Consider the following 16,003-nt stretch of genomic DNA (forward strand, 5'->3'; position numbering starts at 1 on the left):
AAATCAATTTCATTTCGTTAAAGTTATTATAGTCAATCAATTGATGATGTGGGAAATACTGCTTTTAGAACCCGGGATTTACATAGAAATCCCGTTCTTTCATCAAAAACTAACACTGAGGTTCTAATACAAAGCTGAAACAAAATGATCGTGTTCTGTCAAATAAACTTCAATTTTATCAGTCAGATGATTATTAGTTTACTTTCAGATCCACTAGATCGGTATGGATTTTATTTCGTCCACAATCTGTTTAATTACTACCATTCCTTCCAGAAACAAAGGTGTATTTGATGATGTTCGAACAATCAAAGCAATTTTCTAACTTTGAAAGATAAAACCTTTTAAACATGAAAACTAATCAATCGGTTTTGAACTCGTGGATACCTTTCATTGTTTCGAGATTACATATACGTACAGAAAACTTCTCTGCTTAAAGACATACTGTGTATAAGGGAATGTTGTCTTCATGTTAATATCGCCCAAGAACCATGAGTTTGTCCAGATATATCCAACCATACTTCATTCTTACTACTTTAATAAGTTTATTCATATTCGTTTTCTTTGAAACTCGTCTGGTTATTATAGGTCCCAGGTGGGCGAAATTACAGGATGTTTCCCATGAACATTTTATGCGAAACAAAATGCCTACAACCAAAGAGGTAGAGATAACGAACAGTGATCAATCTCATAACTCCTATAAGCAATACAAAATACGGAGTTGGGCATACACGAATCCCTGGATATACCAGAGGTGGGATCAGGTGCCTAGGAAGAGTAAGCATTCCCCGTCGACCGATCACACCCGCCGTGATCCTATATCTTGATCAGGTAAACGGAGGTATTCGTAATCAAAATAAAAAACGATTGGTATGAAACACGTCAGACATCATCTGTTTGGTGTATTGCTTGATTTAGGTTTATAAGCTAACAAGTGCTTGTGGCAATATATAATTCAGGATTTTAATTTGTCATCTACTTGGTATAATATATCAATGGGGATTTTATAGGTTGGTTTAATATGTCAATGGAAATCTTATAGGTTGTCATGTGTTTGATGTAATACGTCATTGGAAGTTTGATAGGTTCACACGTGTTTAGTGTAATACGTCATTACGTTGTATTAAACACGTTAAAGCGAAATCGTCTATCATCTACATTACTGTGTTCTGTGAACCAGAGGTTTTGAAACAATAGATAGGTTACAAGAGGAAAGTATTCTTCTTCCTGTGGACAAAGCTTGTAAAAACCTTTGTAAGACTCTTCATCATCATTCGTATTCTATACGAACTTGACTTTAATTCCACATCTGGTAATCCTACGTATACTCCAATACTCCAAATTCCCTTTCAAATGATGAAATTATGCAAAATCTTCAGTTTTAAACTTATTTTATATTGAAGTCGAGGAGGCTAATGAATTTAAGTTATGATATCCATACTGGATTCCAAAACTTTAAAATACCCTTACAAAAATAAAGGATTCAGTATTGCTCTTCCAGCTTCTAGGTTTACTATTGGCTAACATATTAAACTGCTGTGAATTAGAAACTTCAAACTGATTATGTCACAGCATATGTGAGAATTGGTGTACATCAACTGGGGATTATCAAAAATTCCAAAGAGCATTTATTCATTTTGAATTAGAAAACCTTTCCAAAATCAATAGGATCAAATCGGAGTTATGGGATTGATCACTGTTCGTTATCTTCACCTTTTATCGTACGATTTTATAACACTTTACACGACCATTTCTTACGATGAATGCAAGACTAGGATTTCAGAGATCACAGATACCTGCTTATTCAATAAAAATGCAACCTGGATTTGCTTACATCTTGTGATTAGTCACTAAGTACTCTGACATTGATATAAAAGACACTAGAGTTCAACATTAACAACCTATACAAACTAAGATTGAAATAAAATCGGGGTCTATCACTACATATCGCTGATGAATTGTATGAAATGCGCTGTATATATTACATGTACCAATGAAATCACATTCGTAGTGAAATATCTTAAGGTATCCAATGAATAAAAATAAACGTTTTCACACTGCAAGAGTTACAACGTGGATAGTTTTTTATGAATTCCCTCTGAATAAATATAGCAATATTTTATGTACCTGCCAAATGTACGAAAATGTGTTTCTTTTTCCACGTTCAGATGAGCGCCCACCCCCTCCTAAATTGTGACGTGATTATTTAGTGTTTTTCAGATATAAATATATTAATTAAGTAAATCCATAAGGTCTTTATACAGAAATATGCAGAGTCGTTTTGAGTACAGAGATCATGAGAAGATGCCTATTGATTAAAACTTATTATTGATGCAGCGGAAATTTAAAAATGCGCAAACTAACGTACAGGGTATTGTTATAAAAATACAGTTTTAGTACAGGTTTGTCTCAAATTTTCTTATTGTTGATACATGTAAATCATGACATTCTTTTCCTATGAGAGTGTTTGTAAACACGCTGAATATACTCATATACATCACACACTATTCATGACGTTTTGTTAAACTTGACTGAAATAAACAAAAAAGGACAGGTTTTCCTGTTATTTTTCCGTTTGATTTCAAGACTATGTTATCGGAATTTCAAAAAGCTTTCAGAACTTCTGTAATTTCCAATGGGAAACGGGTAATTTGTATAAACTTCTTAAAGAAACAACTGCTTTATTTAAAACACATTGGTTTGTCTGTTACACGGGTACAATGTATCTTTTTTAATAAAATGCTTTGACGTTTCATTTATTGGTTTTGGTGAAAGGTAAAGATAATAAACTGTGATCAATCTCACTATTCTTATAAGGAATACAAAATAGAGAGTTGAGCAAACACGGACCCCTGGGCATACCAGAGGTGGGATTAGGTGCCTTGGAGAAGCAAGCATTCCCTGTCGACCGGACACACCCGCTTTCAGCCCTATGGCTTGTTCAGGTAAACGGAGTAATCTGTAATCAAACTCAATCTGCCAAGAACGGCCTAACAATTGGCATGAAACACGTCAGAGAGCATTTATCCCAATGATGCATTGTATTGGCAAACTAGATCATTATAACGACCATAGAATTTTCGAATTCTGTTGTCCTTTTTTCACTCGTGTGGACGCTTCTCCAGCAGATAGTGAAGTGTCGCGTCTGACGTACACGTGTGCCTGACGCTCAGATCGTAACCATTGGGGCTTCTCTCTCATAGCAACATATGCTGTGACATTTAAGGTTTCGTCTGAAAGACGCGTGATCATCACTTCTAAATGCCGAGCGCGGAAGCAAACATTCTTCTTTTCGGACGCAATCACAGCACCAATGAGTCATCGCTAATAGTGTTTTAATAAAAAGGAAACGCTTTAATGATGAAAGGACTATTTGAATCATTGTTCGTAAGAATATATTTTTGGAGAAAATGGAGTATTTTCTTGTAAACTTGTTAACAACAGCATTTTTATTCTTTAAAGTTCCCTTAAATGAGTTCTTCAAATTAACTTTGTATTTTCATTGACTCCTTTTGAACATCGTCACCATGATCCATGTCGTCAAGAGTAGGGCCCGCGTAGGTATCACTTTGTGCGGTGTGTTGCCAATCTAATTAAACTTACCTGTTTTGAATCTGCTAGATACGGTATAGCGGATTCAAAAAAACCAATTTTGATTAGTTTGGATGTGTTGCTTACCAGAATCCACGGTGAACGAAACGTAAATAGTCATTCTGATAACATTTGTGATTATTTCTGCGGCAGAGTTGCAGCAGAGTAACCCATTACACATTAATTAAAGAGGAAATGTCGAAATACTACGTATATCTATAGACACAAAGCAGAAACAATAAACTCACTTAAACAAATCACGCGGGGAGTCCCCTCAAATCGTTATGTGCTAACAAAAAGCTTTTAACTTCCATACAAAACAGGAACCAGGCTGTAGTACACGTCTATTATTAATGGGAATTATGATGTATTCTTGTCACCAAATAAATAAAAACTAAAAATTTACATTTTAAGTCTAAATGGCCCTGTCACACTACATCACGACCTCACTACGTTCTATCATATTTTTTTTTAGATCGTGGTGAGATCGTAGTGCGAACGGCATGAATTTGTAATGTTGTCTGTCTTCACGATGTTACTGCGTCCTCACTACGCTCTTATCACGACTCCACTACGATTAAACTACGGCCTTGTTACGATTTCACCACGTTCTCACTACGTTCATCAAGTTCTTACTACGCTCCCACTACGTCCATCACATTCTAACTACGCTCTCATCACGACTCCCACGACTGCAACATGAATTTCCTACGCTTCTGCCACGATTGTACCTCGATCTTACAACGATTCTACCACGATCTTACTACGGTTCTACCACGTTTCCGCGCCGCTGTCGCCGTGCTTTGCAGCAGCTGAATCAGATCCAGATTCAGTATAGATACAGCTCAGAACCTTCTTGTCATCCTGCAAGATCTACGCTGCCTTACGATTCCCCTCCTCCTTCGCCTAAGTAACAATATAGCAGCTTGGTCGTTAAGTGCCATATACTGAATATGCATCAACATTTCCATCAATATTTCTTGGTCTGGCCTTTCCATGATTCCAAAGAAGCAATGGTCATATGCAACCTTTGTTCAGTTTTTATACCAGTGTGTGGGGGAGAACAGAACGTGATTCGGTCGTGGCTTGCGCGCAGTGAAATCGTAGTGAGGACGTATTAAGGACGGGATGAGCTTGGTAGAAACGTACTACAGTCTTCAACAACATAGTATGGACGTGCCGTGGTCGTAGCGGAAGCGTGAAGAAAACGTAGTGCAAACGGGATGATCGTAATGATAACGTAGTGAAAACGGGATGGTCGTAGAGAAAACGTAGTAGAATCGCAGTTCAGTCGTTTTCTTCGGCATCACGATCTCATTATTATGCTACTACGACCATGCCGATCTAAATACGACCTTAGTACGTCTTTACTACGCTTCCACTACGATCAAATTTGACCACGACCGCACTACGTTTGTTTTGAGCATGTTCAAAGTTGTTCCACGACCATCACGACCATAAAGACCTTACTACGTTCTTACTACAACCTTACTACGACGTACCCGATCGCACTAAGATCATCAAAAAAAAATTTTTACATGGTCGTAGTGCGAACGTGGCCTAGTGTGGTGGGGGTATAAGAACTTGTGTCCGTTTGTAACGGGTCTTTCGGATTCGCAGCAGGCGTTGACACAGTATAGAACCCTCACTGTTACCGTAGTAAGCGCTAAGCATAGGTCTAAATTTGTAGTGTTTCATTTATGGCTGAGAAACTCTAAAAGCGATTGAAAAATTCTCGACGGAACGTAAAAAAAAACAACAACAACCAAATAACCATTTTAACGTCGACTTTGATGTCGTTCTGACAGAAATACGACCGGAAATAGATACCTTTTCATCCCTTCAACTATATCGAGCATTGATTTCATCAAATTAAAGTTTTGAATAAAATGAAAACTTATCACTGAATGCAGCATTGTCACTAAGTAATTGTGACACAACTGCAGTACAGTGCCGATAATAACATTCGGCGCGCTTATACACGGACCTCCAAACTTCCGCCAGAGTTCGTTTGCTCACAAACCAAATCTGTATATTGTACTGCCAAACTTCCACCAGAGTTCGTTTGCTCACAAACCAAACTCTTCCACTTAGGCATTATGGGATAGCGATTTCTTAGGCCGCGTATACTGTGACGTCACTGTAGAATGACGAAAAAACATAACGTCAAACGTAAACAACTTTCAAAACAAGAACGTAAACATCAAGTTCATTACTTTACACAATAATTTGAACAGAGTCTCCCTACTTTTTAATGATCTTTTGATCATTTTATGTTTAAAATAAAATCCATACTTTTATTTTAATGCTCTTAATATCAATATCTTCAAACTGTTAACTGCGAACTACTTCTTTAGTGCTATTTGCCTGCGTGATAATCGCGGACTCACAATATACAAATCTGTATATTGTGCTGCGTCACATAGGAGAGCAATCGTAACTACTCCGCTATTTCCGTAACCGCAAATGAACCTCGTATGTGGATCGACGCCATCAGAGTTGGTTGCTACGTATACATAAACGTAACTATGACGTCAGAGTCGTACGTCGCACTTTCAAACGTGAGCTTTCAAATCCATCTAAGATATACACATCTAAGGTATTGTACCACTATCAATTTCCGCTTACATGTTTATGTATTAGAGTGAATAAGACGTTAATGATACCAAAACTGAATCCGTGGTGAAAATATGAATAACACATTATTCAGGGATTCGGTTCTGGCCTTTTAACCTCATCCACGGGTGCGCTTCCGGCACGTCCGAGTATTCTTACCGGTTACGGAAAAGGACGAGCGCGTGATCCGATTGATAGGAGAGGTCTATTCATAGGTGACGTAATGAGGCCTCGACGGGGAGTTTGATTGTACTGCGTCACATAGGAGAGGTCTATACGTAGGTGACGTAATGAGGCCTCGACGGGGAGTTTGCACGGACCTCTACAAATCACTGTGATGTTACGTCATCTGATAAAGTGTGACACATTTGGAGAGGGGATCAAAGCGCACACACCCCTCCCCCGACGAGAGGAGTAGAAAGCATTCCCTTCCCCGTCGTGAGAGGAGTATTTCAAAATGAAATAGGGCCAAAATTCAACTAGTAGATACATCAATCTGATATCAATTTTGTACCATATTATCTTAAAGACCCCAAAAAACACAGTACGGTTTATCCACGGATCACTGAATGTGGGCGGAACTTATCCATGGTCAATGTTATTTACCTGACCAAGAGATCGGTTGTTGTGTATATTTTTTTTTATTATACTTTCATTTAAAATACTCGAACCAGATTGGTCGAGAAGCATTGAAAAAACATATTGTTACCCTCTGAGAACAGAAAACACGCGCCCCAGGGTGATAGTATCTAGCAACGGGTAACAGTACTTGACAATGGGTGATATTATGAAAAATTATCACATGCGTCAAATTTATGCGCGTACGGTTATATCAATCAACCTAAGCTCTATTGTTAAAAGTTTGATTGACCGGCGGCTTATCATTGATCACGACACAGGTAAAATTTGGGGGCGTTAACTTAAAGTTGGGTCTTTAAGGAGGTACTCTACATCGCCATCATGGCTGACTTCCTTTTAAAACATGGATGAAAAAATAAATATCAGCAATATTTGTCTATTCATTTCGAAATCCATCGCCTAGCTGAGTAGCTCAATAGGTTAGCACGTCGACTGCTGTACTGTAGATCGCGGTTCGAGTTCAGCAGGGTTTTCATTTTTATTTTTATTTTTTCAGATTGCTTTCTACAAAATCTTCATTTTTTGACTAAATAAAGTAAATTTTAAAGTTTTTAACTTAGAAATATTGTTGTACATATCCTCCACTTTTCATCCATATCAAATTTCTCTGCTGTAGCAAATCTCCTTAATATTATTCACAGATTGTATTTCAAGAATTTTGACTAAAGGGATTTGCATTGATGATAACTGACACAGTGTTTGACATTTAAATAAAAAGACAATCTATATATATTTTCGATGCGGTGTCCATTAATACGGAACCATCGAAAAAAAACTAATACATTTATATGAAGCGAAAATAATATATTCTGTATGTAAAAATATCGGGAAATGATCGTTGTCAAGTTGTGAACAGAGATAGAGGGGGGGGGGGGGGGTTGATCTATGTGCCTGGTAATGAATAACTCTCATGCATTTTGTATGTCAAGACAAAACATGAAAACCTTCTGGTTCAAGTCCGAAAAGTAGACAATGGACGGAATCAATTTCAGACACTCTTGCTTGGAAACTTATTTTACATCCTACAATTGTGAAATATATACACCATCTAAACTTTCAGGGATTCTGCATTTCATTGTAATTATTATCTGCAAAATTTTCTTGTGTAAAAGAACTGGTTCACGGTTTTTGAAACGTATTTTTTTTTCTCATGTTAAACATCAAAAATATAATTCATTTAATGGTGACAGCCAAACTTTGACCTTATGAATGCAAGAATATTAAAAAGTCTTAACTCTATGTTTATGTAAACAAAAACTTATACTCAAATGACCTATAAGGCCCATGGGCCTCTTTTTTTAAAAACTTTTTCTTTCTATACTTCATATTCTGCAAATGTAGCACTAAAAGTATTTATTGTAACCTTTTCAATTAGAATTATCTCTGTTTCGGGAAATAGATTGTCTCCTCTTTGAATTGACCTTGAAGGGATTGGTACGTTGTTTTTGGTTTTTGGTTTTTTTTGGGGGGGGGGGGGTTGGGGGTTGGGGGGGGATATTTTTCATTTCTGAGAAAAAATATAACTCTTAAAAAGACAACTCATTTATGTTGAGAGCCAAAATGTTGACCTTCTGAATGCAAGGATAAGAGCAATATTTTAGCCTTAACTCTGTGTTTTGTAAACAAATACTCGAGTCTTTTTATGTTTATGTAAACAAACCAGAAATTGTTGATTTTTTAATTTAAAGCATCTTAATTTTCCACAGTCACGAACATAACTTTTATATGACACATTTTACCTAAAGAATACTTGAAATGTGATAAATACATGTATAATAAACTTAAATTGATACCCATTTCTTTTGAAAACTTCGTAAACAATAACATATCGCAATCTTTGTTTTCAAAACAAATGATAAGCTCTCTAAAATGAGCTTCTGTGATAATGTACACAGATACATGAAGTATGGATACTACTTAACCCCCACCCCCTTTTTTGATGCAAGGTGAAGACAACGAACAGTGATCAGTCCCATAACTCCTATAAGCAATACAAAATAGATAGTTGGGCAAACATGGACCCCTGGACACATCAGAGGTGGGATCAGGTGCCTAGAAGGAGTAAACATCCCCTTTCGACCGGCCACACCCGCCGCGAGCCCTATATCTCAATCAGGTAAACGGAGTTATCTGTTGTCAAAATCAGTGTGCCAAGAGCGGTCTAACAATCGGTATGAAACACGTCAGACGGCATTTGACCCAATGATAGGTTGTATATTAGCAAACTAGATCATTATAACGACCATAGAATTTGCGAAATGCTGACTTTAAACGATACTGTTGAAACCCCAGTACCATCAATTTGTTTGTCATTAGCTTGCCTCGATTTAAAAACTGACCATACAAAAAACATATTGAATCAGTTGAGAGATATAAACATTTCTTATTTTAAGGCGATAATTTATGGACCTGTTTATCTCATACTTCTTTCGACTTAATAATATGTAATCGTTTCACGGTTTTTGTAAGCTTTAAAGATTGGCCTTCTACCGGTATATTCTATTAATCAAATACACGTGTATTATATCATACCAGTAGAATCTCTAAAGCTTAAAAAGCGTAAAACGAATACATAAATCGAAACAGAGATGAGATAGGCAGGAAATCGACACATATCGGAGAAACTATCACCACAATAATATCAACGTAAGGGGGGGGGGGGGGGTAAGTAGTATCCATTAGTGTTCTACCGATAATCAGAAAACATCGATTGTTGACGAAGCTACTGAATTCGATGATCGATTATATTTGTTCACAACCAATCATCGAATGTTTATACACTCTTCTAGAATGTATTCTGGAATTGTCCGTTTCCACTTCTACAAAGCACAAAGATTGCAATATGAACACCTAAACAAAGATAACTGTCCTAAGTGAAGAAATATTTCGTATATAAAGCACAGAAAATTTCACTACAGATTTGGATACCCACTTCCATCCCTGCCCGAGGTTGAACTCTCAACCTGCAGAACCCAATCTCTTAATTGGCAGCCTGCGACTAGTGTGCTAGCCCATTTGGACAAGTCATTAAAACTTGCTTTTGATGTCGATATAATTTTGCAATGCTGTCAATTGCTACATGGTCATTCAGAATGGATATTTGGTGTAAAAGATGCACGCTGCATTCGAATTATTTTATATAAAACACAAAGATTACAATAATGAACTTTTGAACAAACATAACTTTATACATATGTATAATCATATTTATGTGTAAATATGTAAATTCAATTCAATTCAAATATACATATGTAAATGGGGAAAAAAACATGAAAGACTTTGTAAGATTATGTTTTTTGTTGTTGTTTTTATTTAAATAAAACCATGTCTTCTGATTATAATCGGTATTGTCGCATTAGAAGCAGCAACCGATTACAACCAATGATCGATTATGAATTAACCGATGTGCCATCACTAGTATCTATACTTCAGGTGCCTGTAATAATGCATAACTTTATTTATGTCATCAAATGCTGAGCAAGGTCACCGCAGCTAGTTTTTGCTGTATCATATAAAATACAAACATGAGGCAGATTGAGTATGAAAATGACATTTATTCAAATGACGAACTAGATAACAAACTACTAACAAGGGGATCAGACTCACAAACAATCCACTGAAAATGTCACTGAAGTGGTGAAAGTACGATAACAACGACAAAATAATTCAATATGTCTGAACCCCCTGAATTTATCTATAAAAGTATGCATCAACAATTAAAAAAAAAAAAAAACATGCTGAAAGGAGAGTTATCGTTCTTACATGTAGTACAAGTTGTCGATCATAAACATGGTACAGCAGAAAAAATAAAAGTTGTAAGCACTGAATTTTGAATTCAAAAATGCTATTTATGAGAGTTTTCTTTCACTCAAAAAATCTGACATTCAAATATGTAGCAAATATCATTAGACTGAAAGATGCATACATGCACTACGTCACAATTGATGTGACGTCATAATAGATATTGCCAAACGCTAACTAGTTACATGTAGCATAATTTTCGTTGACTCTTGAAAGCAAAATGATACTGAATCCGTCGCGAAAGTAAGTATGAAAAACTAAATTATCAAGAAAATTAACGGTGTGGTTAATGTTATAGATATAAATAGTTTTTAACATTCACTTTTCAGGCCCATAGGCCAGAAACCCGAGCTGGAAGTAATTTCTGAGTACAGTCTGCTAGAAATTGAATCTTCTGCATGGGGGGATTTGGATGATGGTAAGACCTAGTCCCGCCAATAATTTTACCTGTTTCAATATCATAAAGTAAGAAATTATCTTCACATGCAACATGAAAGCATCAGATGTATATTTTAGTGACATGTTCTGTTAGTTTGTTTTCTATATTCTAGACTTGGTCCAAGAGCCGAGGAACAGCGAGAACGTTCACGGGTATTGTGTATTATTGTTACAATAATTCGCCTCAGACCTTTAAGCTTACTAACCTAAATAATGGTACCTACATGTAATATGTTGACGGTGCTACCGTTTGAGCGAGCACAGCTACATGTACATATATTTTGTAATGTTCAATGCATGCTTTAATCAGGTTCAATTTAAGCAATATCTATATACTAAATTCTCAGTACATGAATGAAATTAGGCAAGAAAAAAAACATATTTTAACTCTCTCTCTCTCTCTCTCTCTCTCTCTCTCTCTCTCGGTTTGATAATAAATCATAAATCATTGAAGTCGTGTATTAGGTTCATGCTAGATTTAGATCACTCTTAAAATACACAGCATGCACATCAACAGTTACTTTACAAACATGTATACATGAAAGTGGTTGAAAGATTTATTTACTATATCCTTTATATTTATGTTTCCTTCACTGTGACTTGCTTTCCAAGTCACTAATTGTGTGATAAAAATGCTCAAAAATGTCCTTCAAGTCTTGTTACAAATCGCAAACCTTTAAAGTTTGTAAAACTGTGAAAATCACTGCTGTCTGTGGGCACAAAACGCATTTCGATATAATGGCAATTCTATATAAATCGATAAATTCAACACAGTTGCATATGTGCGGATCAACATTTTTTTCTGCACCCCCTCCCCCCCCCCCCCCCCTATCTAACTTAAATGATAAAATTCATAACATAATCCCCTTGTAGCAATGGCATGTTTCAGAAGAGTGAAGTAGAACAGTCAATATATATATATATATATATATATATATATATATATATATATATATATATATTATAGATACACTGTACAAAATCCTACTTTTAACGCAATGGTGAAATATTTCAGCATTCGCATATAAATTGTAATCTATCTCTCTCTCTCTCTCTCGCTCTCTCTCTCTCTCTCTCTCTCTCTCTCCACCTTGTTGTTGTAAGGATACATTAAGATTTATTCTCAAAGCCAGAATTAATGAAGGATTTTTTTGTCGTGAATAGTAACTAAGTGACATGGATAGTTATCAGGGGGGGGGGGGGGGGGTCATCGTGGTTTGCATTGCCAGAGCTTCCATTGAGGCAACCGAGGCAGCTGCCTCGGTAAAAAAAAAAAAAAAAAAAAAAAAAAAAAAAAACCTTTTACGTTGTTAAAATGTCGATAGCTCGGTAATATTCGAACCCAAGCTACGCCTATGTGTGCAAAGGAATTGAAACTGGTAAATACATGTAGATTTGAACGAATCTCATTTTTTGACTTGGGGGAAAAAAACTTAAACGAACTCCTACCAGAGTTATCGCGCTTTCATGACTCTTGTACATCATTGGTAAGACTAAGCGAGTTAATAGTGGGACATAAAAAAAAAAACATTGATAGCGTTACACACACCACATTGTTTTTTGTTTGTTCTTTTTTTTTTTTTAATTAAGAAGAAGAAGAAACATCGTGTATTGTTAATAAAATTGCTATAGGTCAACATTTTTTATTTTTCCAAAATCCTTTAGCATTACCATATCAAACTAACGTGTTTTTGAACTCCATCACATGTATTTATAAAAATTCTAATATTTGATGTATTCTTCGGCCGAATCTCATCGATTTTTCTGTTTGAGGGGGGGGGGGTTTGGATTTTTGTTGTTGTTGTAACTTTTGAAACAGCTTAATTTGAGTTTGGATCGGCATCAGTTGTGTTAATCAATGTCATAATCGCCTCTAAAATACAGGGTATTGGAAAAGGAGGGGGGGGGGTACATGTAACTGTATAAAATACAGTGTATTGGAGAAGGTGGGAGGTACATGTACCTGTATAAAATATCTTCTTAGTTTGACAGAAAAACTTGAAAAGTAAATGAATCCCATTATTCACAAGAAAAGTCCTTGTGTTGGATGTGCATACAGATTTGTCTTTTTACAATTCTTCTTGCGATTGACGCTTTATATCGGTAAAAGTCAAATTCAGTACCTGTGCTCTCTCACAAAAAATCCTTTTCACTTTTGAATTAAGAATTGTAACCAGTGTTGTGGTTTACAGTCGATTTTAATTTGTTTTCAATGCCATATTACGTATGCCTAATGTTTACGTATATTGTAAACAATAGGGTAATCGTGTTCAAAAAATCCAAACATGTAAACTTGTTAATCGAAACATGCAACCGTGTTAATTTCTCAGTTTCAACTATGTATGTTTGTAACTCAGGGGGTGTAAGTTATGTTTCTCAGAACTGTATACCTCAGTGCTGTACTCCTCATTTGTGTAATCGTTTGATTTCTTATCTTACACTTCTCTTTATAGAAATGCATCTATACTCGGTCATCCCTACAGTATTTCCGTTTGTAGACTTAGTATTTACAGAACTGTGCCTCACAACATCGCATCTCATTTTGAACATGTTACAAGTTAACAAATGTCAAGTTTACATGTTTGTCGAATTTCGATATGACCATATATGAAAAGACAACGGAAATCCACGATTATTACCGAGAACAGAAAGAATTCCCCATCTTCATGATTAGGCTATTGCGCATGTGCCAAAATTTACAACACAAGTCATGTGCATCTCGAATTTGTTCAGTATTTATATAAAAAGACTAATCGACATGTGTCACAGTCTCAATGGTACACATTACACACAGAAAATGGTCCGATTTACACATATACATGTATTAAGACGTACAACACTCATAAGGGTACGAGGAATGAATTTACACCAACGCCTATAATAATAAGTATATAATTTCTTCATGTGCATTTGCACAGACATGTAACGTTTATGTATGGATAAAACCATCGAAAATGCTAGTACAAATATTTTGCACCGGTTAAGGTAGCTCATTACACTAAAATTTCATTCAATGGCTCGTTAAAACACCTCTTATGATTTCACCATCGAAAGAGTGAAACAAGCTCACAATTATTCTAAATGATTTTTTGTGATTTTCACAGAATGATAAAAAATGTTTTGCTTGCAAATAAAGGATTCTAGAGTCCAAATTTCACTGTGATTTGGTGCATGATATGAATATCTAATAAAACATGCCAAAAAGATTTAGATATAAGCGTTCTAATTTTTTAGAACAAAATACTCATATATGAAAATTGAAAACGTTATTTGTTAATATACAATTATCGACTGTTTAGCAGGGAGATACAAGAAATTATCAGGTCTTAGTAGGGGTATCATCCGAGGGCGCCTATGTGTATGCAATATTAAAAGTGCAGATGCCATGTGGTACTGCACTTCACAGGGCCAGTCAAAAGGCTGAAAGAATGCTGTGGTAGAAACAGGGGTGTTTTTCCATAATCAATGAGGGGCATCCCATCTCTGTTAAAAAGTTCCTCTTTGTAAATTCTGTAGGATATGAAGTCTCAAAGAAGTTGTTTGACTGGATAATTACATTTGATATCCTTGATTTCGTCCATCTTATACTCAGGCACGTTAAACCAGAAAGGGGACATTTTTAATTTTTATAGAATTGATTTTCCGTTATTTTTACGTGCTAAGTTATTTTCACATAGAAACTAAGGTATATTGGATGACATCCCCCACTACATGTACGTTGTAGTAAATAATGAATTTCAAGACTAAGCCCCCCCTCTCTCTCTCTCTCTCTCTCTCTCTCTCTCTCTCTCTCTTAGGATGTTAGTTTGGAATAGACAAAATATTTTATGGGGGTGGGGGTCACCCTTTTTTTGCTAGACTGTCAAGAATTTTAGACGACTTCTCCTCCGCCCCATCCCCCTTTTCAGAAAAGCCACGTCATGTGCCCGATACTCTTTGTCATTCTTTGTGCAACAAAAATTAAGTTCAGTTAAATTTCTGACAACTTCCTTACAATATTTTAATTTATTATGATTAGCCGTAGATATTATTGGGGAAAACAATAGCCTACCAAACTACCAATCTCTCACCAGAGGGCGTATTACGCTGCGCTACAACACCTCTGTCAACGTCTGAATGTCAAGATTCTTGGCAAAACTTATTTCTACCTATTGCATAATAAAGTATGATTTTACAAGTGTTAGTGTTAAGCTTAAAATCTTACAGTAAGTTCACAAAAACAACGAATTCCGTGATTATTCTAGTATTATTGGATGAATGAATATTTATATAAAACCTTTTAATTCGCTCAGGTGTCTCATATTTACCAGCTTCTACGTTTATAAAATTCAGACGAGTGTTTGATTTGCTTAGATATGATCATTACAGTTTGATATGATAAGTTAGTTTTAGTACGTTTTGATATGATTTTTAGACGTTGACAGAGGTATTATAGTGGAGCGTAGCGGGAACGATAACTCTGGGTAGAGATTGCCAAACTACATGTAACGTGTAATTTCAGTCCAGTTGTATCTCGTAGAATTCGTAATGCAGGGCCGTAAATTACATGGAGGCGGAGGAGGCAGCTGCCAAAAAAAATTTGAAATTTAAAGTTCATTAGAATTTATGTTGTTTCCAATAACTAAGAACATGATACCTCCCTTAAAAAGCATTTCAAATCTTTCTTTTAGAATGAGTTAGTCAAGTAACATCTTAGAAGGCCCTAGAATCAAGGATTTTGCACGAAACGTGTTCAGTGTGCACAAAATGTGCTCAGCCTGGGCGGCCCCCAGACCCCCGCCTAATTTCCTGCCTCCTCCAAATTGAAGGTTAATTTACGGCCCTGTAATGTAATCAGATATGTAAAGATATTTTAGATCTAATAGAAATTACTTTATTATGATTGATTTTTCGAATCTTTAAAATACTTTAACATTTATTC

The sequence above is a fragment of the Ostrea edulis genome, chromosome 2 (assembly GCF_947568905.1).
Source record: "Ostrea edulis chromosome 2, xbOstEdul1.1, whole genome shotgun sequence".
NCBI lineage: Eukaryota > Metazoa > Mollusca > Bivalvia > Ostreida > Ostreidae > Ostrea > Ostrea edulis.